Here is a 23,402-nt window from a genome sequence, read left to right on the forward strand (position 1 = left end):
GAAAAAGCAAAAAAAGAGAGAGAGAGAGAGTGTTGACATAAGAAGAGAAAATGCTCTCAATTATGGAGACAGGCAAATGGTTCATTTATGTTTGATGTGTGTTTATTCCTCCCTAAATATCGTCGGTGAAGTTTGCCATGCACGTCAGATTTTCCTGCGCATTTTTATACCTCTGCCAACAGAGAGAGAAAAAAATCACATTCTAACAGACAGCTGGTGCTTAGAATACAGTTGAATAACTATTAAAAAACAGATGATATTTAGATGATAGTTCAGTCTAACACATGTGCCAGTGAACCATTAAACGTCTGTGAAACTATGCAGTTATGAAACGTAACTTTAACCTCAGCCAAACCGATTTGCTCAGTTGTAAATAAAACAGCGAAGTAAACGTGACCCGACAGACAGAACCTGAGTGAATGAAGTCCAGCGTTTAACCACTGAGAGCTAAAACTCAGCTGAGGTTTCAAAGCTGTGTGCCGGTGATTGGACATCAGCCGCTGATGAAGCTGGTTCGCCTATAAAGTGCTCTGTAAGGAAACAAGCTCCAGCAGCTCTGCGCTCGGGGAAAACACTATATTTACTTATCTTGTGCAGAAAAATGCGCTGACATTGCTTTATATCGAGCACCGGCTGCCCAGTTAAACTGTGACTATCACCAGGTAACGTAGGCGTGTTTCTTGAATTAGCAGCAGGTGTTAAACAGCTGACAGATGAGGAGGAGGATGCATGCAGGTAAACTGAGGGTCTGTTGAGCTGATCGCTGGTTTCGTGAGAAAAATGTCAGCTCGTTCTTTATGTTACAGAAGCACAGAGACACAAGACCAGGCGGAAAGAGACGATCGTTCGGTGAAAATGAGAATCTGCGAATGCAACATGTGGAACACGGAGAGTGGAATATGTAAACAAACCGGTTAACGTAACCCCCTCGGTGCACTCTGCATGCTAATTGTTAGCAGAGCTAGTGAAATCTCTGAAAACATCTGAGCACTTTTGCAAACATGTTCTATGTTGACAACCTGACCAGACATACGTCGCGACATTCGCGGCTAAAACACTGTTAAAAGTGTAGCTGGTGACAGAAAAACGGGGTATTTTAAAACTACACCACCACCATTGCTGCCTGTGATTTGATCTGCATTCTGGGATACCTGGCTGCCCCAAGTCTACACAAGCAATCGATTATCTAGGATCGACCTGTTTTGACTTACTTTGCACGGCAACCAATCAAATGTTAGAGAAGCTGCATGGGCAGCGTTAACCCCGCCCCCTGAGTTTGATGGGTGAGGCTGACAGATAAAATTATTTCATGATGAGAGCCAGGCGCCAGGACTGCCAAAATGAAATAAATAAATATATCATTAAATAATTAATTAAATGTGTCAATAATTAATTAAAATGTGAAATACATAAATAATTAATTAAATGTGTCAATAATTAATTAAATGTGTCAATAATTAATTAAAATGTGAAATACATAAATAATTAATTAAATGTGTCAATAATTAATTAATTACATGTGTCATAACTATTTATTTAATTAATTAATTCCAATTTTAATTAATTATTGCCACATTTAATTAATTATTTAATGGTGTATTTAATTAATTCATTATGGCAGTCCTGGCGTTCCATAGAAAATACCTGTGAAACCCGTTTTAAATACACAGTAGGACAAATGATTGCATGGTAATGAAAACATTACATACCGTATTTCCCGGACTACAAAGCGCACCTGAATATTAGCGCACAAGCTAAAATCAGGGGAAAATCCTGTTTTGTACATACATTAGCCGCACCTGACTAAAAGCCGCAGGTGTTTCAATGTTGACTTATCATATGTAAGAGAATATGCACAAAGGGAATTGTCAGGAAAGAGATGGCTGTTTGGAGACACACCCCTTTTATTAATATTTTGAAAAACAAGTTATGGGTACATATTTGCACAACTTTTTAGGTATATGTACAAGTAGCGGTAATTACAAGTACGAAACATGTGCTGTGCTTCATAAACGAGTAACAAATGTAGTACATAACAATAACCTACAGCACACCAGAAAAATAGATTCAGACTACCTTTTAGGCTCAGGTGGATGGATGGATGTTTTCACACTTTTCCACGCTGTCAGATTCCACCGGTGGAGTTGAGCATAACTTGCTTTTCGCAAGTTTATTGCCGCACACCATCCACGACTCCCGCTGAACGCGTAGCGCTACTTTGAAGTTTGTTTTTCGCGCTACTTGTACGGCACTATGTTGCCTGGCGGATGGACACGTGACCAACATACCACTCTTGAACCCCGATACTGTGTGTCTGATCACATGCCCTTCCGCCAGGCAACGTAGTGCCGTACAACAGCGGAACAAACAAAACAAATCGTCTTACGATATGACAAAAATCAGGAACAATCCATAGAAAAGCCGCAGGGTTCAAAGCTTGTGAAAAAGTAGCGGCTTATAGCCCGACAATTACGGTAATTATTAGATCACTGATCACAATGACAGCATGGGCTAAAATATGGACGAACAATAAAACTAATAAACATGTAAATTTCTCTACAGGATGATGATGATGTCAGCAAGAATTACTGTGCTGTGTGGCTGTGTGGCTCTGCTCCTGACCCTGACTTCTGTGTCAGCTGTAAGACGAACACTCAATTCAATCAATGATTTGATGTCAGTAGGCTTCGGCCAGTCTGTGCCGATCCACAGTCTTGTGCTGCTCCACTGGTTTGCCAACACTGTTAACATTGACAGAAACGATGTCATACATCTGAACTTTAACCCAAACCATGATTATGGGTCCCACTATTATGGCAACAGTGGGGGGCTGTTTGAACTATCGCTGGGATCCACATACTACACCATCGGTAACATCAATGCATCAACATCAGTCCCACTTCCACCTCATGTCCGAGCCCAGTCAGGACATGGAAACAGAGCTCGAGTCGTTATTAGAGTCAGGGAGGCATATGGAGTGCGACAAGTAGAGCGTGTCTATATCACGCAGCATTATCAACCATTTAACCATCAAAGGTCAGATTATGATCGACATCAGACGTACGAGATCACTACCAACCTCTTAAGAGAGATCAGAGAGTTTTCTATGGACAGTGATGACATGATATCATTAAGGTATCTTAGGGATCGCTTTGGACGCAGGGCTAATGATTTACAGTTAGAACGCATCAGAAACATGTGGGATCACCTTGCTTCTCTCGGACTGTTGTTCCACATTGTGGGGTATGCTGGGCCAGTACAATCCTACTGTAGCCAAGTCCAGTTGGCATCAAGAAGAAATGATTCATGGAGCAACATTCAAGACTGTCTAGGTTTCTTATGTCGTTTGTTGTTTGCAGTGTTTTTGGTAGTTGCTGTTTTGTTTTCTCTTTTGTTTGCAGCAGCAAATAAAAAATGAGTAAACAATGTGAAGAGAAAACTTGTTCCAAGATAGACTCAAACTAACTGTAACTGTTGGACCAGAAAACCATCTGGATCTTTATTTTGAACTTGGTCTTCACTTCTTTTGAGAAAAAACAATTAGCCAGTTGCAACATCTGTACCACTAGATGACTGATGAGAAATTTTGTAAAAAAGTGTTATAAAACTTTCCACTTTTCACTTGTTAATTTTACTCTCTAATATGAGTTAATTTTGTGCCAAGTTTGAAAATTTTAAATGGATAGACCCACAGCATGCTTGCAGTGAAAATCAATATTTTGTATATTAGCTACTCAAAATGGTTCTTACTGTGCATCATCTGTACAATATCTACTCATGTCTAATCTAACAGTAGTGACTCCCAGCAGATTCATCCAGTGAGGCTCAAGGACAATAATCCTGATGGAGAAATGACAGACATGTTGATTAAGAGTGTATTTGACTGATGCTTTTGTATTTTCTCTGTAATCTTGAAACTTTTGTGCTCATTAAACTGTATTTTCAAGCGTGAGATGGTCATTTTCAATGATGTGTTATAACAGTCTTGATTCAAAAGTTGTATTAGATATGCACATATTAGATATATGTGCATTGTTCACAATGTAAACTAACTGCATGCCCTGGTGACTTACTGGCCTAAAATAAATATACGATTCACTTGATTCAAATCCATCTGTATCTTCCAAGTTTCAAAATGTAGCTGATATAATAGTAAAGTAATAATAAAATAAAAAAGTAATAGTAAATTTCTACACGTCCTGATAATGGCAAAAGACCAAAAATGCAGCCAGTATGAGAGACCAATTACCCTTCATTAAAACAAACAAAAACCTCTAGTCTCAAACAAAAAGCAGACACGGATTATGTGCAAATGTTTCAATCTACTCTAGTAAAGTCATGAGCTGTGACACATACATATTTTTGGACACAGAAATAATCTCAAGTTTTTATATAATGACTACAGATCATAACACAAAAACATCAATCTCTAAGCTCAAAAACAATCATGAGGAAATCTTATATTAGATCATTTTAACAGAGACTATGAGTGTAAGTCAATGTGGCAGACAAATTAAAGAATTTTGGAATTTGGAATATCATAGTAGAAATTTGTTTTCAATAGCAGTTATTAATCCTCATAAACGTAAACGCTCCAACTAGTTTATTAAAAGGAATGATTAAAAGCCAAAATTACTAATGACTACGGACGATACCTCTTTATATATCACTGCATTAGATACTCTTTGAAATATAAACAATAATAGTCTAACAACAGTAATGCATCAAGAAAAACATACGCATACCAGAAGAAAATAATAGCGTTTCAGAACAGAGGTTAGACAAGGCATGGCTAAAACATAAATAAGTAAAATACATTAACTGGGTACATTGCGTAGAGAGAGCTACTGCGTGAGTTGCTAACAGTATCTGAGCAAGACAAGCAAAGTAAAAACATAATGATGTAACGGATTCTGTACTGTAACAGTTTCTCTAGACAGAGGAATAAGCTCGATTTAAACTATGGTAGGGACGTCTCATGGTATTGACTAAAGTTAATAGTCACTCTCTATTATCATAGTTCAAGGACCATGACTCATAAATGGCCAACTAATCAGCATGTTAACAAGACACGTGACTGCCACTAACTAGTAAGGACCAGAATACTAGTAAGATCATGTTGTTATTGTCTTTAAACATACCGAGAAGCTAGAACTTAAGTATCTCAATCTACATGAACGCATCGATGTATGTATGATTCGTCAACGGAAAGATCATCCTCGTTCTGCTGACATGTACTGGTCAATCTATCTGATCTTCTCACTCATGGATCATTGATTTACAAGCTGTAAAACGACATGAAACTCAATTCAATACAGTAAGAGCTTACAAAGTCATGTCACGATCTTCACAGGCACAAGCGAAATAGATCAGCCTATCTGAGAGAGCAGCATAGCACAGTTACACAGGTAAGTCTACCTGCTATTGGTTCTGAACTCAATCAACATTATTGAACATCTGATCTACAAGGTGATGGTGAATTTACCATACAGCAGTCTCTAGAATCGTCTTAGAATCTCACATTCAGCAGTGTGATTACATAAATATTGGCCTCACTATCATTACAGGCACAAAGCTGTGTGAGTTGGTGTGATCGTCATTTACAAGATGAACATTACAGTACTCATCACATTCAGATGGAGTGTATCTAGACATAGTCTGACACGTGATCTTAGTGATTAAAGCATTTGATAGTTTTAACTTTGTAATCGATACAGCTTACACTGACAAGTTATCAGTCGTATGACAGTATCCTGATCACAGTGAATCCAGGTAATTGAAAAACTCTGGTTTCTTCATAGTTAGGCCAGCCTCTTGACAACAATAACAACAACAATGTTTGTAATGCCCAAGGTTATATGTGTTTCTTCATCTCTAGACCTTTCGAATTAAGAGGTGGAAACGAAATTAATCGTGTAACACTTGTTATTTCTTTTTGGCTTTTTAAAACATTTTCAATCAGTATTAAGGAGTAAATTTCTTCATTCAGCAGGGTAGTCCTTTCTTATTCATTGATATGAACTCTTGATCCGGCAAGTCATGACAAAAAAAAACTTGTAAGGACAATAAATGCATGCACTATGCACTAACTACTTAAATCTCTCTACAGGCTGATGAAGATGTCAGGAAAGATCATCTGCTGCTGTGTGGCTCTTCTGATCTTTACATCAGTTTCAGCTGTAAAACGAATGCTCAATTCAATCAGTGAGCTACAGTCAGTCAGATTTGGCCAAGCGGTACCTATGGAGAGCCAAGAATTGCTCCGCTGGTTTGCCAACAAAATTGAAATTGATACAAATGGTGTCATACGACTGAACTTTGACCCACACTGTGATTATGGCTCACATCATTACGGCAACTTTGAGGGGTTGCTAGATGAATTGCCAAGGGGGTACAGATACTACACTCTTGGCAATGTCAATCAACAGACATCACTCCAGCTTCCATCTCATAGGAGAAACAGGGCCCGAATCATAATTAGAGTCAGGGAGCAGTCACAGACAGTAGACCAAGTCTATATTACACAGCATTATCAGACATTTGACTACCAAAGGTCAGAGTACGATCCAGAACAAACGTACCTGATCTCTACTAACCTCCTAAGAGAGATCAGAAGGGCTTGTACGGACAACTCACCTATACATCGTGTAAACGCTTCCCAGTCATGGGACACTGGAAACAGAGAGGCTGCAACAAGAAGAAATGGACAACCTAATGGTTGGAATGATTGGTTGCTTGCTTTGGTTGTTTTAGTCTTCATTTTGTTCATTTCCTTTTTGTCAACAGCAAATATCCATTTGTTCAATTTCCTCTGTTTATTGTCATCTCCACAGTTTTACGGTATTCAAAGATCGCTGCATCACTCCGTATATATCCGTTTATAGCATTTGTCAAACGCGATCCGAAGGAAATCGATCTATAAGACCTCATGCAGCCGTACAACCCTATCTTCATTTGAGGGTGGTTTTTCGTGGCAAATTTCAGAATCATAGCGCTATGCGTCTTCGCATTGTCGTCAAGAGTCTGTCCAGTTTCACAACATATGAGACGGTCCGTTTACGTGACTAAGTATTGTTTAATAATTCATTCATCTTTGACTGGTCACTGTATCGTTTCTGTCGCAAAGTTCACATGAGAAGCTAAAGCATTCTTACATCATATCTTGATCGAGCCGCATTTGTAGACCGAAGTATGACTGTCAGCAGCGTACAGACATCAAGCATCATCGATGCTCAGGTCTTGATCAAGATATCGCAAATTCGATTTAGACAATACAGTGCTTCGCGACATGTCTATTGCGGAGACGTCTACGCTACCCACCATGCGTCGCTCATCATGCTATTGCCGGGCACGACTATTCGTGAGAGGATGCGGTACTGGGTGTATGTCCTTGGCCGACCAAAATTGTGCGACGAGCGCCAATGCGTTTCCAACATAGGCTGGCCCGCTAAGTTTTAAATCATTAATTTTCTGGGTCACAAAATAAACTTTTAACATATTTTCAGGAGAAGTAGCTGTGTAAACATCAAATATCTGCTCGGTTTATCAAGATATCGCATATTTGCAAAAGTGCTTCGACGTTTTCGGAGACTCTGCTACCCACCAGCTCGATAGCTAGTCGGGAGCTCGAGGGTCACTGAAGCCGCCGAGAACGGCACAACTCCCGGCACATCATTTTCAGATCACCGCGGACTTTCGCTACTCAGGTTAAACGTAATATATAAGTCACTTAGACAACCTAAAAATGTTATTGTTGGGCTTTTTTCAGTGTTTTGTTTGTTCGTGAGTAAATCGGTTTGGCTGAGATTAAAGTTATTAGATTAGATTAGATAAAATAAAACTTTATTAATCCCCCGGGTGGGTTCCTCCTTGGTTTTTACACAGCTGAATAAACGTCAAACAGAAAACTGATTAAACAGAAGTGTGAGACGGTCGAGAATTTACGCCAGTGTCCTGTTATATTTTAGATAGCAAGGAGCAGACGGCCGAGTTTATTAAACTCCACCGAGACAGCGGTGACGCTAATCAGAAGCTAGACCGTCCAATTTCCCCAGCCGTTTACTTCCGGCCTACCCGACCTTCTGAGTCCTCAGGAGGATGCAGCCCATGAATTTGGACACAACCACTGTAGTGACTATATTCATTTCTTAAAGTTCTTTCTTTCTCTTATATTTAACCACACTACAGACAGACAAGTGCTTGTTTTTATGCGTTGTCATTAGAGCTGGGCGATAGAACGATAACGATATGTATCGCGATATAACTTTTACTCGATAGAGAAATTAAGCTATCGCGATAGACCTCGCCGCTCTTGTCCTCTTAAAAAAAAAAAAAAAAAAAAAAAAAGGTCAGCCAATCCAAATTAAGTAGCGCAGAGCCGAACCAATCACAGCCGCAGCGTCACGTCGCGTGACTTGTTACGTACAGCACAAGTGCCAAGCCGCACGTGTGTTTGTTTGGGAAGCAGCCAGCGGGTAATGGAGCCAGCGCGTAATGGAGGAAATGAGTGTGCCGACTAGAAAAATCAACCGAGCGTGACCGAAGAGAAAACAGATGATGGTTCCAATGCCGGAGAGATTGTCGAACGGAAGAGCCATAGAAGTTCCGTAGTGTGAAGGTATTTCGGCTATTTCAAGTCTGACAAAAAACAGAGTAGCGTGCACTGTAAATTGTGCCGAAAGCAAGTCTGGAAATACAATAAACTGGTGCATGCGTCACACTGTGCGCCACGTTATTGTTTCGGTGAAATGAATTTCTACAATACTGTTACTGTTAATTCTACTCTCTGCAGTGTTTAAATGCTTACATATACACACAGTTACTGTCCCTCCACACATACGACTCGGTTCTGCTTCTATGCCCCAGCTTTGTTTACTTTTTCCCACCGAGGCTTCTAGACTTCTGATTGGCCAACATTTCTGCACGGTTAGGAATCTAGCGCCACCTGCTGCTTTGGCATGTTCATAGCAGCGTTTTCCTTCATTTCTGCCTTTATGTGTGGACGGGATTATTTTTTAAAACGAAAACGGAAAATCTCCGTTTTCAAAAATACCCGTGTACGTGTGGACGTAGCCTCAGTCTCTGACTGGAAGCGCTAATTCGTCATTCGGCTTTTGTCAGACTAAAGTAACTGTTAAAACTGTTTGAAAAGCTCAGCTATACAACAAGGAGAGATTGAGAATTTCCTTTTAGTTCTCAGTTTATTTGATATTGACAAAAGTTAGTCAGTTTTGTCTGTTCTTCTGTAAAACAAACTAAGATTTATTTTTAGAATTAATATTTTGTTTCTAAGTGGAATTGACAATTTAGTCTGTTTCGTTTGTTCTATTTTGAAACTTAAACGCTTTAGCGGCTGCCTTTTGTGTAGTTTGCAATATTTGCCTTTATTTATCTGAAAAAGTCTCATGTTCCTTAAGTACATCTACCCTGTTGAACTTATTATGGGAAATAAATATTTAAATAAAAACAAGCTGCTGATTATTTCACATTTTACTTGTGAGCAACGGCACATTTAAATCTTACAAATATAGTTATTTGGCTTATATCGTGATAGATATCGTTATCGCCTGAAATGAAAAAAACATATCGTGATATGAAAAAATCTCATATCGCCCAGCTCTAGTTGTCGTTAGCAACAACGGAAAAACCATCGCGTGTCTGCTTGTTTATTTTCCACATAAACCTTTCACAATAAAGCTCAAGATCCTGTTGAGACTTTTCAAAATAAACTGAATCACGTGAAAGAGCAGATTATTTACGGATGAGAAGCAAAAAAGAGCCGCTTGAAGCTATTAGATTAGCAAAATATTCAGTTCTGGCATTTTTTTATCATGTCGTTAAGTGAGAAAATTGATTCCTTGAGATGTACCCTATGGACCTCAAGCTTGGAAGCCTTCCATAAACGTTCTAATTTGCGACAATATCTCCTAAAATTTCGAATATTTTCATTTATCCAGGGACAGAAATTTGAAGAATGGACAACATTTAGTTTCAGAGGTGCCACTGTATCTAAAATAGATTTACATTGATTGTTAAAAGACAAAATAAGTGAATCCATATCATTTTGAGCCATGCGAGGGACAAACATGGCAGAAAACCTTCTAGCAGCATCCTGGTTTATAATCCGCCTTTGGATCATCAATTTAGGAGGTGAAGGATCCACGTAAAATGACAAATTAAAGAATATATAACTATGGTCACTCACATGGACATCTTCCACACATACATCATGTATATTTAAACCCAGGGAGAAAACAAGATCAAGAGTGTGGCCCTTTGTATGTGTGGGGCCAGAAACATGTTGCTTAAAGTTAAAAGACTCAGTGATAGTGATGAGCTCAGCAGCAGTGTTACAGGAAGCGTCATCAATATGAAGGTTTAAGTCTCCCAATATTACAACCTTCTCCAGTTTAATGATCGATGTCAGAAGGTCGTTAAATTCAGTTAGAAAGACCCCAGCAGGTCCAGGAGGTCGATAGATTAAAATACAGTAAAAGGTTTTCAGGGAACAGACCTTCATCATCTGTGACTCAAATGAAGAAAAGAAGTCCGAGGTCATCAGTTTGCATATGAGTTTGTCCTGGTAAACAGCAGCAAGTCCTCCACCACGTCCTAAAAGACACGGAGTTCCAATGACAGAACAGCCAGACGGGCAGATTTCATTCAAGTGGACATAATCCTTATTTTGCTGCCACGTCTCAGTCAGACATATAAAATCTAGAGACTCTTTAATAAAAAGATCATTTAGAATAAATGATTTGTTCGTTATAGAGCGAACGTGAAATAGTGAAATCTAATGCAAAAAACAGTCAACTTCATTGTATCTGTAAATATTTTGTCACCTGATAAATGCTGCATTAGTGATTGGGTATAAATTTGTCAGCAGTCATGAGAGCAAAAGTAAGCAAAAATGTAGCCACAAGAAAACAAGACGCTTACCTGTGTAAATCTGCTGCTTTCGATGGCTGGTCTGTATGTTTGTGTGAGGCTGTAGTAACTCCCTTTAGATTTCACTTTCCTTATAAACGAAACCAGGAAAACAAGCTTTGCCAGTTGTTTTGTTGTTAGAGGAAATCTGACAGTCTGCCTGTTAAAAAAGACTTCTTCACTGTAAAAGAGCAAAACCAGCTTGCATTTCAGTGTGTTTTTATTTTGTTCTGTTTTTTCTTTTTGTGGTAATTTGATTCTGTTAAAATACAAAAGCTTATTATAGGTCATTTAATCCAAAGTCTGAATATGGGTGTGTCTGCCCGACTGCAGAGGTGAGGGACTGAAATTGCAGTCAAGTCTCTCACGTTGCAGTTGAGTGAATTTTAAATAGTGTACACGTGTTTTTAATGGTTATGTTTTCATTTATATTTTGTTTATTTTAGTTTTCATTGTTTAAAGATGTTCTGTAGGTTCTGTCACCATATAAAAACTTTACGATTATTCTTATGTACAAAGATGTTTGCATCACAACTCAAATTTTAAGTTTCATCATGTTAAAATAACTAAATATACACTTGCCAAATTTTTAGATTTGAAGTTTTGCAGTGCAAAGCTGATGCTGGAGACTGACCCATGCTGTTTTGAAGCTTGTGGAGCTGCTTCTACTGCTGCAACTCTACCAGCTACCAGCAGATGCTGCTGTCACACAGGTAGTTGGCCTTGCACCTGGAAGGTAGCGCCTGGAGCTGGAAAACGTTTGTCAAAGATACGTTGAAGTCCACTGTATTATACATTAAGAAGCACAATACACAAACACAAAGCTGAGCGGCTCAGTGTCGGCATACACACACACATCGGGTGGAGGAGGGTGAAGGAGCTGTTTTCAGAACCCTGAGAGGGCCTCATTCAGCTGTTTACTACAAATCCTCCTCAGTCAGGATACTTCCTCTTTCCCCAGAGAATTGGATTCATGTGACAATCTTCAACAACCCCCCCCCCCACTACACCCACACAACACACAACACACACAGTGTTTCTGTTACTTCAGAGGACACTGACCTACATTAATTTCCGGTAGATTTGCCCTAAATTTGGCCCCTAAATGTTATTTACATTGCGAGTGTTTACTCTTCATCTCCAAATGGAAATCCAAGCGTCACAGTGTGACGGTGCACAATAGATTTTTAGGTTAAGTAAACTCACAAATGTTTGCACATAAAGACATGCTCAAGTTTCTCCTTTTATCCTGTACGGAGGCTTAAGTATTCCTTCTGGGTGAGGTAGAAACACACACACACACACAAAGGAAACATTTAGTTTCTCCATGGCCACCACCCACATCTTTCACATGAGCAGCATGAGTGTTGCAGAAATGAATAAGATCCTTGCTGTTGATTTAATTTTTCTGTACTTGCTTTTTTGTTTTTTAGAAACCTCAGCATGCATGTCAGCTAACGAACCTTTATTTATTTATTTTTGGTAGTGTCATTTATCAGTCTAAGATGGTTCATAGCAGAACTGTACACACACCCCGTGCACTGCAGTCTACTGAATACTGATTTAAGATGTGTTGCAGCCCTCTGTATTAGTCGTACACTACACTATTTTCCTATGGAGGAAAAAGACAACCTGTGATGCCTTTAATGTAATGCGCCCAGTCAATCTATGGTTCTTCTGTATCTCTGTGTTATGAAAGTCCAACTGCAAGGAATACTGTCAGGGGTCAGCCAGGCAGCTTCATGCTCTGCCTGCCAGTACATGACACCATCTTGGCTCAGCGTGGCCCACAAACTTCAGCCCCTGACATCGGCTTTCTGTCTCCTTCTCTTCAAAATTAAGATATTTTTTTTTCTTCTTTCATTTAAGAAGGCCGTGTCCCCAGCAGCACAGCAGCTCTGTAATAAAGAAGTCTGCCAAGTTATGTCAAATCAAACAAATGATGGTTGGCCCACGCTGCATGCATGCACGGTTCACTCAGGAGTCAGCGTTTTTAAGAAGAAAATCTGAAAGAGGGAATTTGTATCTCATAAAAAGTCTATTTTAGGCTTAAAAAAGACAAGTTAATAGTGAGACCTTTGGAGAGCAGCTCCTGAGTGGCAGTGATGTTGAGAAGAGGAGTTTGTGTTTCGATTTCAGAGTGGCACAGTTTTATGCACACAGCTTCAGGATGATGCTTTAGTCTTCCTAAATGTGGATTTTAATTTGTCTTAAGTCATGACCTTTGCCCCTTTTTATTTAAACTATCTATGGCTTGCTTCATCACTGGCACTGCTGCAATGCATATTAGGAGTGAAAAGCTATGCTATGTCTTCCTATTGTATAATCTGCATAATCCACAGAAGAAGATTTCAAAGATGATTGTGTCGTGTTGGTGAAATAAAGTGCAGCTGAGTAATAAACCAGCTCCTAAACCCATTATTAAGTGCTGTCAGAATTATCTACATTTCCAGTGTCTCCACTTTAAACATCAGGTTTTTATTGGGGAGATAAAGGTGAGCTTCAGAAAGAGTGAGTTGAAAAGAACGAAAAAGGTCAAAGAGCGAAAAGCTGTAAGAGAGTCGGGGCCCCGAGTTTGGGGGAAATTGCAGGGTTCTCCACCCTGTAAAACGAACGACAACAAGGGTTTATTTTACGTCCATATTTGGTAAAAACCTGGTTTTTATCACAGTTACAAGTCCAGCTATGTTTGTGTGTCGGATTTAATGAATCGTGTGTTGGTATTGTGCAGGACTCAGAAGGTCCATATTGATGTTTCAGTTTCGTTAGATGGACATTGTTTAAAAGCCCTGGTTTATTTTGGCCTCTGAGTTTGAGTAATGACACGTCTCTCCAACATATTACGCCTGGTTTTTTTTTTTCAGGAACCTGACTGTTCGTTTCAAGGAATGCAGGTGTTGCCCAGTGAGTGAGTGTGTGTGTGTGTGTGTGTGGCTGCAAGGTTAAACTCAAGTTGCTGCACTGGTGTGTAATTACACTTCCTGTGAGCCTGAAAACAGCTGTTCCCTTCCTCTTTAATCTGGCATGAATATACACACTTCCAAAGAGTAGTAATCAGCCAAAGTGATTGGTTTGTTCTCAGGTACTGGAAGATAAGGGATCAGGTGTTTTTAACATCTCATTTTGCCATTCTTTAGATTTCGTCTTTTCGTATCTTGTTTATATTTTCACTGGAAAATAGTAATAGTTGTTGGTGTTTGCACTGTCATAATCAAATCTTTATTTTGAACATATAAGTAACAAGTGTCAATACGTATTAGGGAATAAAAGACAAATAAACACAATCATTAAAAGCCATCATATTCAAGAGGAAAACAAGAACAAGATGTTGACCATATCCTGGTCAGCCATTCCTACCCCCATCTAACTCATCTTATACATCTGTTTACAGTATACAATCTAATATATGCTATAAATAAATATACCTGCCTAATACATGGATTCATGTTATATTATTTTATTGCTTTTCATACTTTGTCATACTATGTATACATGTGGCTTTTATTGTTACTGTAACAGCATTAAAGTGTTTGTACATCATCCCTGTAATGTTTTTTACTGTTGAAATGTCCGAGGTTATCTTATCCAGGCTCTTGACTGTTGCCAAACATTTCAGTTTAGTTGCTGTGGGATTATTCAGTACTTACAAAAGCTGCGTTAAAAAAACAACAATTTCCTGTGAATTTTTCTAAAAAAGGATAAATGTCATCATATCCCCTGCTCTGTCTGCTTGATTTCTTTGGCTTTATCTAAAATGTTTTTACTCTTTTGTTTTTTCTTTTAAATGATTTACTGTAAAAGCCAATATGATATAAAATTTGCAAAGAGGGGGAAAAGAAATCAGTGAGTCTTGATTTATGGAGGGTACTGATTTGTTAAAGGGACTGAGTGTTAGTAGTTTGACGTAAAGATGAGGAGATAAGGAGTCCAGACAAAGTAATTTAGTTTTTTGTTTTTTAATGTGGGACTTGAGGAGAAGCTGGCCTAAAGCCTGCAGAGCTGCAGGCGCACGCACACACAGCTCTTCTGTTGTTTCTTTATTGCAGCCACTGACGCTCTTTGTCCGTTCTCTGCTAACATTTACTTTTTATTGCATTGGAAGTTGTGGGGGTGGTTTTTCCCTTTTATTTGTCAGAGGGAGGGTCGGGGTTATTTGAAGGAAGTGGGCGTATGGTGTTGCCTTACGTGCAGAGTCACATGACAGGCATGGGTGGGAGGGGCAGGCAGGGAGCTTCCAGAGCCACAGCAGAGTTTGGCCTCTCACTGGAGCGCTGCACTTCGGCAGGGGACAGCTCATACACACAAACACTTCACACACGGTGAGTGCTTTGCATACTGGCAGGGAGCGTAAGTGTGTGCGTGCATGTGTGTGTAGAGCTGTGTGTGTGTGTTAAAAATCAGTTGGAAGTGCAGGAAGGAAGTTTTCTCCTTTGTTCTCGATTTGTGTGTTTGTGTTCTTAGCAGAAAGAAGAAAACTGTTTGTTTTTGAGTCCAGCTGTTCAAACATGTAATGTTACTGATGTGTTTTAACCAAGCTTAAATATGCACGTGGCTATTAATTTGTTTGTTGTAAAGAAGCATGGCTGTGTATTTCACAGACGGTGCTCAGGATCTCAGGTTGGGATATTTTTCTCATTTTTGTGTGAGCATGCTTTCATGGATAATTACCATTGTTCAGATTTTGTATTCTGTCTTTCATCTCCTAAATGTTGTGCATGTCTGCTGTGTGGCACGCTTTGTAATCGATCTCTCTGTGTAATACACACACACAGACACACACAGACTCACACACGTCTGTTTATGTATCCAGGGGGATGTTCCATCATGTTCAACCCCATTTTTTTCTGTTTAAACTCCCAGTTTTATTTTTGTTTCCTTCCTCCTGACGTTGTCCACACACTGGACTGCTGTTGCTGACAATGACATATTATCAGGCTAAATACGTATGCAGAGTGGACAGTAAGCACCACACACGTGGTTAGTAGGCTTTGATGTGCTTTTGGAAAGTACAGTGAAGGAATCCTTTTAGGAAAGTAGAACAGGCTAGCCTCAGATTAGTGTTTCTTTATGAGCTCTGTACAGATCAGGTTTCTCTTTCACTACTTTTTCTGCTCTTGTTTAAGCACTGACAAAGTGATAGTGCGAGTTCTTGGCTATGGGGTCATGTGGCAGCAGCTGACAACAACGCTGGGCCTCAGAATTTATCATCCAGGCTTTGTTATTCAAAGTTGACCTGGAGAATACAAGGAATTTCTCTCGGCAGCTAATATCAAACCGGTGGAAACACCAACCGCCCCTCACCTTTTCAGAAAGTCACCCGCCTCTGGTTTGCCTCAGAAACACACACATATGCGCGCACACACACGCAGAGCTGCTGAAAGGAGCTCTGTTGTGGCCCCTGTGCAGAACAGACTGTGGCCTTTCACCACTGTTTAATGGGAAGCTGAAAAGGTCATCGTTACCTTCTGCATCTTGCGTGTCTTTGTCTGTCTGTGCACATCGGGAGTCAAGAAGTTAGATCAGTAAGATTGTGTATCTATTGTGGAATTTAGCATCATGAGTTTGAAATGCAAAACATTTCATGAATGTAACCGGAGCTCTGTAAAATCGATAACATTTCATCTCTGTTGGATTCCCCGGGAGCAGATTCTCTGAATAACTGGTTTGCGGTTTCTAGTACATGTATGTGCGTTAGATGTTCACCACAAGAGAAGAGTGGAAAAAGGGAAACGGTCGTATTTTTGTTGTAACTTGTTGCATATAAATTTTGAGATGATTCAGTCGTCTGCAAGTGTTGATGTTGATAGATTAGCAATGAAGATGTTAAAAGAAAACAATTCTAAACTTACATAACACAATAAGCTCATGTTCCCTTTATAGGGAACGCTTTTAAGGTCTAATGTAACAAGTGTTTGGCTGTCTACACCTACAGTGACCTAGAAGTGTCATGCTGCCTGCCACACACGATAAATATACGACTTTAAAATCTTCAAAGGTGAGGAGATGATGGTGGTTCACTTGAAATTAACTGAAGTAACATGTAAATGTGAACTACTTTGAGTAAGGAGTCACATTTCAAGTTAAACTGACACTGTGACGTCACTTATTGTCCACTACACCCTTAAGCTTTGTATGTGGGTCAAACACAGTCCATAAATACTGCTGCTGAGACTTGGAGAGGACCCAGGTGACAGGCTTCAGCTCGCACACAGGCTGTAGACTGTGTCAGAGGAGTGCTGCTGACAGCATTTTTGATGGAATAGTGAGTTTGTGTTTTCTAAGGATTTGAACACCTTGAGCCTTCTGTCTCAATAGTGAAGGACAGCTGCCCTCTAAGTCCACCTTAAGTCAACTGAGCATTAAAGTAACATTGGTTAGTTTGTAGATAATTTGGTATTTATAATTATGTCTGTGCAATGTTAAAAAAAGCAGAACTTTTTCAACTGAGTTTGCTGTACTTTTTTTTGTTTTGTTTAAATAACACTTCTTCTAACTGTTGTTTCTAAGGTGAGGCGTGTGCACGAACAGAGGTCAGATTCCTCAACCCCCTGCCCCTCTAGACCCACACTCACTGTCAGCTAACCATTTCACTGATACACTTTGACCCATTCACTGAGATTACATTGGTTCAGTCCACATGCTCTATTACTGTCAGCAAGTAGCCAATAGGTAATGGATAACTAATGCATTATTTAGCCTAGCCACAAAGACGCTCACAAAACTGACAACTTCCTGATTCATTTTGCTTTCGTGTAAACTCAGAGGGTAAAGTTTAGCAGTTGCTTTAGGGTGGAATATTTTTTGTAAAGCATGATCTGCTGCAGTGGAATGTATTTCCTTAACTGTAGATGTTTAGTTGAAACTAAATCAGCCTGAGCCTTGAATTGAGTCAATAAGTCTTCTTGCTTGCACTTGGGTGTCCGCACGGTAAATTGAGGCATGCATGCATTTAATAATGTATAGGTGAAACCTTACCTGATGCGCTCAGTGATTTGATTTTTTTTTTTCCTTTTTTCCTTTCTTTCTTTTTTCTTTTGGAGCTGCTTGGTGTAAGAATTAGCTGAAGAGCCTAGAAAGACAACAGCTCTCTTGTGCACCACCACAGCTTAGAGGCCGAACACATTCCTCTGGAAGTCTAGACAAACCTGTGGGCTTCTGCTGTCATTACAGTAATTTACATTTCTCTGCTGTCTGCAAAGTAACCCTAGCTGATGATGCTGCATGCTGCAAATACAAAGTTGTATGTTGTTAAGAGACTGATTATCATTGGTTTTAAGCATCTGCATTATATTAAAATACTTCTAAAAACATGCACATAAATGCCACGTGCAGAACACAGTAAGATGGGTATATCATTTCCAGGCAAATAGTGGCAGGTGACATAATCTCTCAGGCACATTTCTCCTGAGAGCTGAACGATGAGTCTGGGAATTCGGCTTTGCTGCAAAAACACTCAGGCTGTTGTGTTATTAAAGTCAGTGTTTGCACTGCCACCAAACCAATTTCCCCTTTTTATTAAAAGGCTTCACTGTCAGAGGGTGGGAAACTGGGTTTGTGTGTTTGTGTGTGTTGTAAACCCATGTGGTCTGGGGGTATCGAATTGATTCAATGCCGGAGGGCTACCGGAACCCCAGTTCAATGTAATTGAATACATTTTTATCGCTTCTACACAAGTTTCTCAGCTGTGTTTGCACCATCTCTTGTGGGAAATCAACCATAAAAAAGGCAGCTTGAGAATCAGTCGTTTTTATCACATTGAATAAAATAAAATTTGAAGCAGCCCGCACGCTCCTCAAGAGGCATCTGGGTTACCATCAAAACAAATCTAGCGGCGTTAAGATGAGACACGACTGCAAACCACCTTCATCCTGTATGGGAATGTAAATGGAAGACAAACGCAGCAGATGTTTTTAACCAGCCCATAAATAGATTGTTAAAAAGAACAAAGATCTCAAAACCCATTTAGTGGATTAGTAAACCAATGTGTCTTTGACATACAGCTCCAAACAAGCACTTAGATTAACCTGAACTTGTGCATTTTATCGCTTGATGGGATTAATGCCTAGTGGTGGATACTAAATTATTGAGCTGTCATTGCTATGAAACAAATTAAGCCTGCTGTTACGTGGAGCTTGGACACAAACTCTTTCAATTAACCTTTTCAATCAAATATAATTAAGGTTATCTGTAGGAATTCACCAGCTTTGTGTTGGTGTTGATACAATGGATTAAATTAATATATGCGTGGCTGTTCCCTAAATTTTCCTGGATGCAATCAATCTGGATGAAACTTACTGTATAAACTGCCTACAGTTGGGAGTGAAGGGAGGGAGATGGAGCACAACTGAGGAGGAGAGTGGGGATGAATAATTAAATTAAATGCAAAGTGGTGTATAAACACAAGCAAGCAGGAGGTGTGGAGATCTTTCCAAGGATGGGATTTGGAAGCTGTTTCCAGGAATCCACAACATGTGGTCAAAATGCTAATTGATTATTAGAATAAGCCGCCTCAGATGTTTCAGCAGCCAAATCATGGCTAGTTTAACAAAGCAGTTTTCTGCTGTGCTAATGGGATCAGTTAGCCATTTTATCATTATAAACCCACATTGGGTAATACAGTGTAACACAGGGGCGGTGCTGGCTGAGAGTTTGTTTTATTAAAAATCATAAATCATTTTGTGATGAATGGACCCATTAGACAGCAAGTGTCATTTACTACATTCTTGATCCGTTTCATGTAACGTTGGATAAAACAAATCTAATTTCCTTTGAAAAACAGGAGTTTTTGTGACTGTAGGTTTTGAGCAATTGTTTGGATCTTATCATCCGTAGCTTAGTGTTTGTTTAAAGCCTGGCATTTAATCATTCAGTGCAATGCTTTAGTAGAGAAAGCATTTGTGTACGTTATGGCTCATTAAAATAGTAGAAAAACTGTGGAACTGCCTGCATGTTGTATAACACAGTTGTAAAAGTGAAGCGATGAAGGGAAAGATTTTGTACAATCAGTTTTACAGATGCCCTGAGTGAATCAGAGTTGCAGATAACAAACACTCCAAGTTTCCAGCCTTTTCTCTCTCTGGATTCCTCTAAATTCTACAGAGTTTATTCAAAGGGTCAAACCACAGGTTTGTCATGAGGGGACTAACCTCAGTGCAGCTCTTTCCAACCTAAACTGGGAACATGATCTCTGACCTGCTCACCACCCTGTTGAGATCAACACCCTGGACAGCTAAGCCATGGCTCAGTGGTTCTGGCCACACTGCATCTAAACATAGGCGACAGAGTCACATTTTTCTTCATACTCCTTTGTAGTTTTAGTGCCTTTTGAAAAGACCATCCAGTGAACAGGGAGATGTTTAGCTGGATTCGAATGTATTTGCATCTCAGTTTGGAGGCCTGTGTGTAGTTAGTGAGGAATGCCCCAGGCCCAAAACTGGAATAAATCACAATCTCTGCAATCCACACTTTTTTTTCCTCCCCTCCTTCTCCCCCTCTGCATGCCTTTCTTTGTCCTCCTCTCACTGACCTTATCTTGTTTACCTCCCCCCTACTCAACGACAGCCATCTTCCTTTTTGCTTCTCCTCTGTATCTCATGCCTATCTGCACACGTCTGCCTTTTTTTTTTTTTTTTTTTTTTTTTTTTTCTCTCCACACTTCGGTCTTCTTCTTTTCCTTGTGTCTTGCTGTTTTTCCCTGAAATGCTTTGCTGCAGAGATGAGACTTCTGGCTATATTTACAAAAAAGCAAAGCAATCTGATGCCGCTGGAAGCAATAAAAGAGAAAACCTCTTTAGTGCCTGTAATTGAAAACGGCATCACAGTGAGTCACTCTGCTTTCCAATAGCTAAAATAAATTTTGTTTGTCCATGATGCAGGGGGAGCAGTAGAGCTAAGGAATGGCATGGCAAATGTGCAAGTCATCCAGGGGTGATTTATTACCACTAAGCAAGCAACAATGGAAACTGAAGTTTTTAAATGACCCTTAATTGTCACTGAAAAACAAATCTGATTCATCCAAACTGTGCTTGTGCTGTTTGATCAGCAACATAAGCAAACCTATTCCACAACTGTCATCGCATTTTCTCTCAAATGTAACTTTTGCATGCCCATTTCCCATCAGACTTGAAACTAGTGGGGGGGAAACATAAAATGCTGAGTTGAGAAGCGGCCCAATATAATTATTCTTAAAAGGCTGTGGCCGGTTGAAGCCATCTGAGAGGCTCATTTAATCCACCTCCAAAGGATTTACACCATCAGTTTGCATGACAACATATTAAAATACCTGAGGTTCCCACAATATGTCATTCCTTACATCCCTATTTGACTCAACAGTAATTTTTTCAGTCAGCCCATTGTGTTTGATAGGTTTGAGGTAATGTCCAACAGCTGTTAAGCCATCAGGGCCAGACATTTCCAGGTGGAGGTAAAAAAAAATGTTAACATTTATAAGGCCATTACTGGCTAAAAACCATGACAGAGGGTGAATAAATGGTCAGTGTATCCAGATGCTTTGACACACTCTCTGCACCACTGATACGATGCTTCACTCACCACATCGTAGGGTTTGTAGTTTACCAAAGTTGGCTAAAGGTCTAAAGAGGTGTCCTACCCATGAATGAAGTGATTCATTTTGATTGTAGAGAAGAGTTTGGTTTCCCACGGTAGTGGTTCAAGACTCCTTTTGTGTGGTGTTGTGATGTTTGCCAAGTTGTTTATGGTGTTAAATTCTTCTTTGACTTGAGAAAATCAGTACATTGGTTTCATGAAGGACAGTTAATCTTTTGAAGAGCCTTTGTGCTCCTGGCTGGGAAACCAGTTAGTTACCACCAACAACTCTTTCTGTCCGTCTCTCATTCACTCTGTATCTTAGCTTTTGTAATTCCCACCCACAGTGGAAGATGAGCAAATAGTAACTGAACATTAAACAGAACAGACATGCTGCAGAGGTGCTGAGCATTGTTCTGAAATGAGGCTCATTTCAGGAAGTCCTCAGACCAAATACTGTAATTGATTGTTTCCACAAAGGTTACACAGAACCAAAAACCTCCATAAAACCTACTTTTTCTTCCTGTTTTAAACCCACACTGATCACAAAATGAGAAGTGTGCATACCAAACTGGAGAAAAGTGTTTAAGCTCAGAGGCCGGGAATGAGGACTGTGCTGGGACCGCAGAAGTAAGAGCTACAGTTGCAATAAAAAGAACAAATTTCTTTTATCCCGTGTTATGCCCTTCGAAAATGGGTCGATGCTCAGCTCATGGTTGTGCACGAGTCCTGACAGTAAAGCCTTTGGATTAGATTAAACAGGTATCCAAGTAACTGACAATCCACCATCTATTAAATGTTTCAGCTCCAACAAAAGATTAAGCTTGTACAGATGATCTTCTCATCATTATATTTTAGTGCTTTGCAGGTATAGCTGCTGTTGGATGATATGTTAAGTATTCCATCTTGTTCAGTTCATGTCTCTTTCCTTTGATGCTTTCCCTGGTATCATGCCTTTGAAGCTCTGTTGTTGGAGCCCTGGTTGCCACAGTGTCCTAACTCCTGGCAAACATCTCTGTTTACAGCACAAAGCTGTCGCAGGAAAAAATCAGCAAGGGATTTCAGAGGGAAAATACATGGTGTAGAGAAGAAGAGGATGGAGGTTTTGTATTATCCAGCACATTTAATAACAAAGCTAAAAGCCAAATGAGTAGCAGAAAGGAGGAGGGGCTCAAACAGGAGAGATACAAGAAAACTAAGAGTTGGTGTGCAATAGGCAACACCGATGAGGGAGGATCAGTGTGAGCAGGGAGGAAAGGGTGAGGCTGAGGGGAAAAAGACATGAGCGAAACAGGGGAGGTGCAGAGGGGAGGTGGAGGGCAGTGAGTCGCTGTAAGTTGCTGACTGACTTTTGGAACAGGATGAGGAAGTGGTGAAGAGGCCAGGAGAGCTGCTTCCATAGGTGGGTCTCTATGACACATGGCTGCACACACAATGGAGCATATTATAAAAGCAAGACTTAACGTGTTAACATGAGCTAGTTTTGAGCTTCTACAGCACTGCCATTCCTCAGATTTTTCTTCTTCCTCCATTAATCAGTGCAGTGCCAGTTTGAAGTGTGTTGACTTTTCTACCAGCCTGTTGATTTATTTCCCAGAGTGATACGGGTGAACTGGCCTGCTGTCTGGACTATTTTCTCCTTGTAACAGGTCGAGTATTCGCTGGAATCCAAAAGCTGTTAAACTCTTGGCAGGCAGTCCAGGGGCTGATATTTGCATGTGTACGTACAGATCAGCTGTGCGCTCAAACAGAGGAAACTCTGAGTGTGTGAAGTCAAGGCAACCAGCATGTTTAAAGGCACAAAGTCAAGCATGTACTCAGGGCTTTTGTGTGTGTTAGCCAGGTTAGCTGTGGGTGGATCAGGTTTCAACCTCACCAGTCTCACTCTTTTCCACTCTCACATTAGCAGGACAGTAACACTGCACTGTAGA

At 40.0% G+C, this 23,402-nt stretch overlaps 1 protein-coding gene and 1 long non-coding RNA gene across 9 annotated transcripts in view; one reads left to right on the forward strand and one right to left on the reverse strand.

Moving 5' to 3' along the window:
* LOC102306177 (septin-9) overlaps window positions 1-23,402 on the forward strand; it is an 88,042-nt gene that overhangs the window by 53,927 nt on the left and 10,713 nt on the right. Inside the window, exon 1 of one of the 8 annotated variants that reach the window (XM_014334574.2) lies at window positions 15,115-15,245. The exons of 6 other annotated variants lie outside the window; for them this stretch is intronic. The gene's annotated coding sequence lies outside the window, so the exon portion shown is untranslated. Of the gene's footprint in view, window positions 1-15,114; window positions 15,246-22,769; window positions 22,874-23,402 lie in introns of those variants that run through there. One more of the 8 variants, XM_014334575.2, reaches the window with a different exon arrangement.
* LOC121814765 lies at window positions 9,783-11,117 on the reverse strand. The gene is made up of 2 exons (XR_006054556.1): window positions 10,939-11,117; window positions 9,783-10,611 (listed from the first exon to the last, which is right to left on the reverse strand). It is a non-coding gene; the product is annotated as an uncharacterized LOC121814765 (long non-coding RNA).

The sequence above is a fragment of the Haplochromis burtoni genome, unplaced genomic scaffold (assembly GCF_018398535.1).
Source record: "Haplochromis burtoni strain Fernald_Lab_line unplaced genomic scaffold, NCSU_Asbu1 Contig_81, whole genome shotgun sequence".
NCBI classification, from domain to species: Eukaryota; Metazoa; Chordata; class Actinopteri; order Cichliformes; family Cichlidae; genus Haplochromis; species Haplochromis burtoni.